Source organism: Musca vetustissima, unplaced genomic scaffold (assembly GCF_032173495.1).
Source record: "Musca vetustissima isolate MV318-11 ecotype Yass unplaced genomic scaffold, APGP_CSIRO_Mvet_v1 utg299, whole genome shotgun sequence".
Classification (NCBI taxonomy): domain Eukaryota; kingdom Metazoa; phylum Arthropoda; class Insecta; order Diptera; family Muscidae; genus Musca; species Musca vetustissima.
In genome coordinates, this window is record NW_026881778.1 from 303,893 (window position 1) to 314,583 (window position 10,691).

Consider the following 10,691-nt stretch of genomic DNA (forward strand, 5'->3'; position numbering starts at 1 on the left):
GAAAGATATAACGATGTGCATATTTGGCATCTGTACCTGTCACAGTCCTTCTAAAGATAAGAGACCTCTCATAGCTTTTCTATAGGTAGAAGACCTCTCATAGGCCTTCTGTAGATAGAAGACAACTCATTTATATATAATACTTGTCACAGGCCTTCTAAAAATAAGGTACATCTCAGAGGCCTTCTATAGATAGAAGACTCCTCAAAGGCCTTATATAGGCAATAGACCTCTCATATGACTTTTATAACTGGACTACCTCCATATATATATATATATATATATAGAGTGACTGGGACCTTCGGCAAGAATTCATGATGAACAATGACTCAGTAACCGATTTCAACAAAACATAACACCCCGTAAGTTCACTGTGCAAAATTTCGTGTTTTTTAAACAAACGTAGTCAGTTGGTGCACCATTTCAATGAAATCGATCGAATGAATGTTATAATTAAAAATCTGAACCGATTTCAAATGTCAACGTCATTTCAGACTATGCAAAAGATTCGAACATAGGATTCACAACAATTTCAATAGGGTTCGTTGTTCGTTTCTTGAGACGTGCCAAATTTAATCTAATTCGGATACCGCATTGGCTTTGTTTGTTAGTAATACATGAACAGACATACGGACAAACGAACTATCCTATCTAAAAAATGGTCTAGAAACACAGAATTAAGCGGAACTTTTAGAGTGCCAAATTATTGGTAGAAAACCGGGCTGTCAAATTACAGTTTCTTCGATTGGAAAGTGACCAATGTCAAAACATGGACCTATATAAAAACTTGTATGCAAAAATATTTTTCAGATATTTAAAAAAATTATTTTTCATCCTCAAAGAAACCGGAAAGAAATATTGGAATTTGTTCTATGGAAAAATTCGTTTAAAAACATTGAAATACCGACGATAGTACCGGGACATTGGGGGACATTTCGAAATATAGACCCATATTCAATAAAATTTACAAGGACATTTTCCATAATAATACCAAATTATCTCCACTTTGGAGAAGTGTAGTCGGACAGGGTTCACCATTCACAACATCCACTGAGCTCTCACTTTCGGTGAATCTATATTCCTAGCCTGGATAATATTTCGCGAAATTTACACTCCCTTGACGGATTGGCTCCCTATTTCATCAATTCCGAATTAGGAATTTACTCCATAAAATACAAATTTTGTTATCTTATACAAAAAATGATGGTTCACTTTACCCGTTAAATATTGACCATTCATTCGACATTGGAATTATTGGTCAGATCGCCTGCTAAATTTTGACCGATTTTCATCAAAATAGTTATGGACCAATCGTCACGAAATTTTTTGGCCAAAGAAGACCCCTATAGTTTTTTTCTGGACGCTCCAGAGGCCGCAAATATGGCCGGAACATCGCAAAATTGTTTAAGCATACCTGTTTTGATATATATCGGTCAATATTTAGCCGGCCAGATATTATTTAGTAACACATTACCACACTAGAGGGCGGAAATATAGCGCTGATCGCTTTGGAACTTTCCATGAGGTTCCAGTTATGGTCAAGAACAACGCCTATCATTTTCGGTGATGAACATAAAAATGTTGGGATAAAGTGGACACAAAACATAATTTTTTTGTATTTTTTTTTTCTAGTCGATCTATAGGCCATAATAATAAGCCGAACATCACAACACACGCCACGGTGAAGGGAATCTGGGCAAGTAATTAGAAGAGGTTTACTGAATATTAGTAATATTCGCAAAATATGTCAGTTTAAGGAAGATATGATGTTTACCTCTAATCGGGCAAGAGTGTGCAAATATCAGGAACTATTGCTTAGGCTCGGAATAAACGTCCACAGAGTTTGGGTACGTTTTTTTACCACATTGGCTGAAAGTTTGTATTTTGGATTATCATTGGGTAGAAAATCTTCCTATCAAAAATTGTCAATATTGGACGAAGTTTTCGGGAAAAAAAATCGCTTCAGATTTAGATATAGCTCCCATATATAATTTCGTCCGATTTAAAGTAAATGGTGCACTAAAGTCCCTATAAATCTTTCGATATACACGAAATTTGGCACAGTGTATTGAATTATGTCTGCAATGTGGTTGTGTTAAGTTTCGTGAAAATCGGTTCAGATGTAGATATAGCTCCTACATATATTTTTGTCCGATTTAATGTAAATGGTGCACCAAAGTCCCTAAATATGTTTCGATTTGCACGAAATTTGGCATAGCGTACTAAATTACGTCTAGAATGATGTGCTAAGTTTCTTTTCAGATTTAGATATAGATCCCATATATATTTTCGTCCGATTTAATGTAAATGGTAAACCAAGTCCCTATATATCTTCCGATTTGCATGAAATTTGGTATAGCGCACTGAATTGAGTCTAGAATGATGTGTGCTAAGTTTCGTGAAAATCGATTCAGATTTATATATATGTCTCCCATATATATTTTCGCCCGATTTAATAGAAATGACTTTTCATTGGGCAGAAAATAAAAAAAAAACACAGGCAACTGATGAGAATCAGAGGCTAGGACCCTTGGTGGGCAATACCATACTTTCCCCACTAATAAATAGTTGTTTTTATGAAAACAACAAACTGGGATTCAGCCTTACTATTTTGCAAAAACAAAAAGGAAATCTTCCTACTAAAAATATTTGTCAACTTAAGCCGAATTTTTCCAACCTGACTGTCTGTAGTTTAGTGGATTTAGATGGATTTTTAAATATTTTGAATACCCACCTCATGCCGGGGGCCTGTCCGAACTTAACAATAGTTTTACTTGTTTTTTTTTCTTTTTGTAAGGAAAATAAAATTCCCAAAGAATACAATTTTTTCTTTGGCTACCAAAATAACTCTTATTGGAAAAACCGCCTGAACTCCAATGATTTATATCCTTTTTCCAAGCGTAACTAACAAATTTTGTAATTGAGACATTCGTACAAATTAGTTTTTCACAAGTATCGATGATTTGCAGCTGTTAAATTAGTAAATCAACTTCGTATTCCCAATGGTCCTTTAAATTGTCTCCTTAAACTACAAATTGAAAGGAAGTCCGAGCAAGTCAGGCATGCCATAATGCAGCACTCCCAAAGGAAACATAACAGCTCTCCTCCTACGTAATAACATGTTTTCAATAAAATGGAACTCAACTTACTTTCTCTAACAGCTTCCTTCCTCCAATGCAAACAATTAGGCACAAGAGCATAACAAGGATGCTGGATATTTGATCCTTGCTGCATGCATGAGACAATGTAACTTGTTACACAACAATTGTTTATAGTGTTCATCAGTGTTCGCTAACTACAATTGCGGAGGATCAATTGAATTCCATTATTTATGTTGTGTGTCTTCCCCGTTGTTGCTTCTTCTCCTTTTTTATTTTCCTTGTTCAATGTTTACTATCCGCTTGATCGACTCAAGAAGAAGATACCGACGGGAAATTTATTTTAAAAATTTAATTTTGCGTGACACTTTAATGTCACATTTGATGTTGGGCCCGCTAGCTGACGGCTAGTTGACTCGATTTGCTGGAGGGAGATATTCTGAAATATGTTTGTGAGTGGATGTATAATGGAGTCATAAAACACGAGGATGGGAAAAAGTGATATTATATGTCGGATGAGCAAATCGAATTAGGAAATCTTAAAAATTGTGAGATGTCTTGGGAATAAAGAAAAAACTAAACACAAACAATTTCGGTCGGAACGAACTTGTTATACCATCCACCATGGGGTACACATTACAAAATAGTTCGGGACCTTTATAGATGGCGGGATATGTAATGGTAAATTTTTGATAGAAAGATTTGACACCCAATGGTAACGAAATTAGAGTCGGTTAAAAAACGTGCCCAAACTCTCCAAAATACCGGGGGTACGGCTATATGAGCGTTTCCATAAAATGTGGCCCAATATTGATAATTTTTGGTAGGGCCATGGTCGACATGGAATTTTATTCCGATAAAGTCATTATTGCTGTAGTCATTGAACGCAGTGATACTCAACAGATATTGACTCCATAAGATTCAAATTTTGTTATTTTAGACAATAAAGTTTTGGGTCATTTGACCCGCTATTAAGACAGTCATTCGAATTAGTTGGCCAGATCGCCTTCCCCATGAAAATTTTTGATGTTCGGCATATAATTGTTGTACCTAGAGAGACGTCTAAACCGGACAAAAATAAAATTTTCGATAAATTTCATCCCCGAAATATCATTTGCTAATCACCGAACACCAAAAGGACACAAGACGATATGTGCCAACTATAGAGGAATTAATCTCGTTTCCATCGGATATAAAGTGCTGTGTAAACGACTGACATGACATTATAGGACCATACCAATGCGGCTTCAGGCCTGCCAAATCTACCATAGACCAGATTTTCAGAACTCACAGGTGTTTAAAGTCATGTCTGTGTTCGGCATTCCTGCAAAATAATACAGCTATACAGTATAACTTTAACTGGCACAAGATCAGCAGTTAAAGGCCGAAAGGACCTCTTGGAGCCCTTTAACACCGAACGGGGATTCAGACAAGGTGAAAGTTTGTCGTGTGTACAGGAATAAACCAAACATCATATGTTACTCGCCTATGCCGACGACATCGAACATTCGAACATTGCTAGCGGTAACAGTCACGAGTTAATGACAAAGTGTGTAAATGGCGAGTAGACCAAGCTGATGGTATCAACGCGCAAGACGTTCAACTATGGGACTCGGACCAACTATGGAACTTGAAAAAGGTAGTGAAAGATTTTATATATCTCGGTACCGCCATAAAAAAAAACTAATAACATCAGCTTTGAAATCCGGAGAAGAATAATGTTGGCCAATAGAAGTTACTATGTTACTAGATCTACTGATCTGATGCATGAGTACTTGCGCAAGCAGATGAGGCAGCTCTATGTCGACGGTGTATATCGTCGTCGAATGAACCATGAATTGTACCATTTATTCTCGGACATCGACATAGTCAGACGTATCGAGATGCAGCGACTACTTTGGCTAGGTCATGTTGTGAGAATGGTTGAGGATGCCCCAGCTCAAAAGGCATATAAAAGCGACAGAGCAGAAGGGGAAGGACACGAATTCGATGGAAAGATCAAGTGGAAGACAACATTTCGGTACATGTTCTTTCAAATTGGAAGAGCTGCTCACAAGACCGATGCGCCTGGAAATATTTTTTAAGCTCGGCTTATGGAACAAATATTCTGTCACAAACCAGCTATGTAAGTAAGATTAAATTCGAAGATATAAATATCTGACTGATGATTTGTCCAACCGTCTATAGATTAACTTATTCTACAATGACCCCCAAAAGGGTCCAAATTTTGTAACTCCAATATCAAACAACATCGTAATATTTTTACCAAACCGAAGAAAGACAAATCAATGCGGCACTTCTAGTGTCTGTCCCACAAAGATCGACATTTTAAAAACTTGGAGTATCAGATTATATCCAAAAGATTGGACCCATGGATACACCTGGTACCTTGGGTAAACATTTTGAAATGTGTTAATCCAATATCAACCGAGTAAAATGTCCGATTTGATCTAAACTATGCACATAATCATATTTTTCCCAAACCTAGGTCAAATCCGAAAATGGGACCCATCGATCTACCACTTCTAATACCCCACCCACAAAGAATGGAGTATCGGACTTGAGCCAATTATTATACATAGTAATATTTTTACTAAACCTCCGATGTTGGTGTCAACTTCTCCCAATACCTTACCGTAGATGGTAAACCTTTTTCAAAGCGATTAGTAAAGCATCTACAGTCTACACGTTGTGGACCTTAACTGAAGATTCAATCGAACTATCGATTTTATATTTGCATCATCTCTGAAACTTATCACATAATTTTGAAAAATTAAAATTAAAAAAAAAATCGGTACTTCGGCACTAGTCTGTAACCTCGTATAATATTATAGGTTTTGGATATAAAGGATGATTTTTTAACTATTATATGTTTGGCAATACTGGTTTCAACAGCTCTTGCTCGTTTTGTGTTCTGTCAAAAATCTTCAGTTTGGTCTAAAATTTAAAGTTGCCTTGGAAAATGTACCGAAGATCCCATTTTTATCGACAAGTAACATTTTGTGCTCAATGCAGACCTGTCGATTTTGGAGTAAAAATTAGCATAACATAAGTTATGTGGAGTACCAGAACGACTTTTGCACTTTGTATACCCTTCACCACACTGTGGTGCAGGGTATTATGTCTTTGTGTATATGTTTGTAAAAAAACGAGGATATGCATAGAATCACTTCTTAAGTCGATTTATGCATGCCCGTCCGCCCGTCTGTAGATGTTAAATTGTAAACAAAGTACAGGCTGCATTTATGATCCGTTTTGGATGAAATTTGGCACAGCTCACTTGTTTGGCCCAAGGACAAACCCATATATATTTTCGTATTTAAGGTAAATACTGCACCAAAGTCCTATATATCCTTCTATTTGCACGAAATTTGGCATATCGTACTGAATTGAGTCTGGAGTGATGTGTGGTAAGTTTCGGAAAAATAGGTTCAGATTTCGATATAGCTTCCATATATATTTTCGTCCGATTTTATTTAAATGGTGCACCAAAGTCACTGTATATGTTTCGGATTTTAAAAATATTCTTAAAGGTCCTTAGAGGAGGCGTGTATTTTTTAAACAGACTTTTAAAGTCCTTAGAGAAGGCATGGATTTTTTTAAACAGACTTTTAAGGTCCTTACACAAGGCGTGAATTTTTTTAAAAATATTTTAAAGTTCCTTAGAGAGTTGTGGATTTTTAAAAAATATTTTAAAGGTCCTTACACAAGGCGTGGATTTTTTAAAAATACTTTAAAGGTCATTAGAGAAGGTGTGGATTTTTTAAAATCACTTTTAAGGTCCTTACACAAGGCGTGGATTTTTTAAAAATACTTTAAAGGTCATTAGAGAAGGTGTGGATTTTTTAAAATCACTTTTAAGGTCCTTAGAGAAGGCGTGGATTTTTTAAAAATACTTTAAAGGTCATTAGAGAAGGTGTGGATTTTTTTAAAATCTTAGAGAAGGCGTGGATTTTTTAAAAATACTTTAAAGGTCATTAGAGAAGGTGTGGATTTTTTAAAATCACTTTTAAGGTCCTTAGAGAAGGCGTGGATTTTTTAAAAATATTCTTTAAGGTCCGGATGATAGATACCAAGCAACGGCTCTGATTGGCTTTATTGCGTTTTGTTGAAATTGGCACAGGTTATGGCTACACCTGTGCTTACATTTGTATATCGAACGGGTGTCTGATTGAAATTAAATTTTGAACAGTGCGGCGTACCAAATAGCATGTATAAATTTTGCTATAAATTGTTTTTCATAAATTTGTCCCATGGTACGCAGACGACTCTAAATCTGCCCTAATGAAATTAAATTTATCGTAGGTTGCAGAAAGACATGAGTATGTTCCTTCGAGGGAATATTGACATGCAGGGGTGAAGGATATCATATAGTCGGCCTAGTCCGACTTTACTACTTTCTTTTTTTCAACAGAGAAAAAAATTAATATCTTATCTTCAATCTATAGAAACCCTATCGTATAGGTGTACAATACCTCACTAAACATCGTTTGTCCATAACTGAAATATAAATGAGTCTTCTGTCCTTAGAGAAATTGTGGGTCATTCAATTACATATAGAAACTTTGCTAATAATTAATCTAAAGATGGCTGAAGACTTTCCTACATATAAAAGAACATCTACTGTTCCTTTTTCCAAAATCATCAAACCTCCTGAATAAATTGTATGTATGTGTGAGTGTTTTTTTTTTTTTTAACCAATTTCATGTGTTTACAATGAAAATTCACTTAAGCATTTCATTTTGTTTAACACCCAAAAACTCTGGATGTAAAGACAGAAGAAAATTCTTATTTTTCTTCAACGCGACATGTAATGCAGCAGTTCCTTTTTCCCTTCGTTTTGAATGCATTTAAAGTCAATGTAAATGACGCGCCCTGTCGCCTTGTATTGATCGGACCATCAGACTAGATGGGAAACGTCATAAATACACGAAGGATTAAGTTGAGTGACAACTGTCATTCGTGTGTAACGAAATTATGAAAAATTTGTAATAAATTTAAAAGTTTTAATAATGCAGAACAATTTTGTGTGTGTGTTTTTTTAAGATCTTCAGATACACTTAACCAACTAAAAACTGTGTTGTTTCCTTCATTTTGAAGACATTCATATTTTTTGGATTTTTGTTTTATAATCATACAGAATTTTGATGTTGTTGCATTTAATGTATTTATTTATGAAACCCAAAATGCATCCTCATATTTTAATGGATGCCTCTGTATATTATTTATTTGCCGAATTATGTTGTTGTTCTTTTTTATAAATTATGTCAATTGTGGTGGGCTACCATAACGCCACCAAATAAATATTGTCGTTTCTTGTTTATTTGCCAACAAATTTTGGAATCTAAATTAACCAAAAATTTTATGGTCATACTTATTCTAATGGGAATGTTTTTTTAAGCTAATTTTATGTATGTATGTATGTTTATTAATAATATCCTTCAAATTCATTCATGCCGTAATTGTCGTCAAAACTGAATTCCATCTGACAATGTTTGGAAATAAAAATTTGATAGTACAGAAAACGTTCCATCATAGATACTAGCCAGTTGTTTCTACAGATAGGCGTGGATTTTTACACCCTACACAACTATGTTGTCAGGGCTGCTTTGTGCAGCCCCAAGAGTTTGTAACGCCGCGAAATATTGGTCCTAGACCCACCTTTAAGTATACCGATCGTCATATCTCGTCTAGCTCAGTCGATCTAGACATGTGTGTCCGTCCGTCCGTCCATTATAATTTGTAAACACGATACAGGCTACAGTTATGGACCAATCTTCACAAAATTTTGCATGTTGTATGGTTTCGGGCCAAAGAAGACTCCTATTTGGTAAATATCGGTTAATATTTAGGGGTTGAAATGGGCCAAAAACTTTAATTTTATCATCGCAAATTTTTACATGGAGAAGCGGGTCAAATGGACCCTGACTTTTGTGTGAAAAAGGGAATCTGAACAAGTAATTAGAAGGGCTGTGCTGAATATTAGTAATATTTGTTGACCTCTGGTCGATCAAGAAGATGCAAATATCGCAAAATATTGCCCAAGCTCAGAATATAGAACTACAGAAAGTTATATTTTCGTGGAAGTTGTGTACGGTATCATATGGTCGGCCCCGTTTGATTATACTGCTCCGCTCACTGGTTTAAAAATATTTTTTCAGGACCTTCAATAGGCGTGGATTTTTTAAAAATATTTTTTCAGGGCCTTCGATATTTTTTTTGGGCTTTCAACAGACGTGGATTTAAGCCCTGGCTTTTTTAATATATTTTTTCAGGGCCTTCAACAGGCGTGGATTTAAGCCCGGGTTTTTTTAATATATTATTTTAGGACCTTCAATAGGCGTGGATTTCAGGCCTGGTTTTTTTAATATATTATTTTAGGACCTTCAACAGGCGTGGATTTAAGGCTTGGATTTTTTAATATATTATTTTAGGACCTTCAAAAGGCCTGAATTTCTTTCAAATATTTTTAAGGCCATCAACAGGCGTTGATTTAAGGGCCTTCAACAGGCGTTGATTTAAGGCCTGTTTTTTAATATATTATTTTAGGACCTTAGGCTCTTTTCCTATTACAATAAATAATTTACCTTGTGTAATTTATGGTGGCGGCGACAGAGGCCTGTTAAAACCCTGAATTGCTTTCAAATATTTTTTTAGAGCCTTCAATAGGCGTAGATTTTTTGAAAAAAATTTCATTGCCTTTAATAAAAGGGCTCTATAGAGGCGTAGATTTTTTGAAAATATTTTTTTAGCGCCTTTAATAAGAGGAAGACGCGTAAAATTTTGGATTTTTCTAAAACAAGGACTTCAATAGGCGTGGATTTGTCTACAACATTTTTAAGGACTTCAATAGGCGTGGACCTTCAAAAGGTCTGGATTTCTTTCAAATATTTTAAGGGTCATCAATAGGCGTATTTTTTAAATATTTTTTTTCAGGAACTTTAATAGGCGTGGATTTAAAAAAAAAATAATCAGGACCTTCAATACGCGTGGGTTTATTTTAAAATATTTTTTCAGGACCTTTAATAAAAGTATCTTTAAGAAGGCGTGGATTTATATAAAAATATTTTTTCAGGGCCTTTAATAAGAGGACCTTCAAGAAGGCTTGGATTTATTTAAAAATATTTTTTAGGGCCTTTAATAAGAGGACCTTCAAGAACGCGTGGATTTATTTAAAAATCTTTTTTTCAGGGCCTTTAATAAGAGGACCTTCAAGAAGGCGTGGATTTATTTGAAAATATTTCTTCAGGGCCTTTAATAAGAGGACCTTCAAGAAGACGTGGATTTATTTAAAAATATTTTTTCAGGGCCTTTAATAAGAGGACCTTCAAGAAGGCGTGGATTTATTTAAAAATATTTTTTTCAGGACCTTTAATAAGAGAATTTTTAAGAAGGCGTGGATTTATTTGAAAATATTTCTTCAGGGCCTTTAATAAGAGGACCTTTAAGAAGACGTGGATTTATTTAAAAATATTTTTTCAGGGCCTTTAATAAGAGGACCTTCAAGAAGGCGTGAATTTATTTAAAAATATTTTTTTCAGGACCTTTAATAAGAGAATTTTTAAGAAGGCGTGGATTTATTTAAAAGTATTT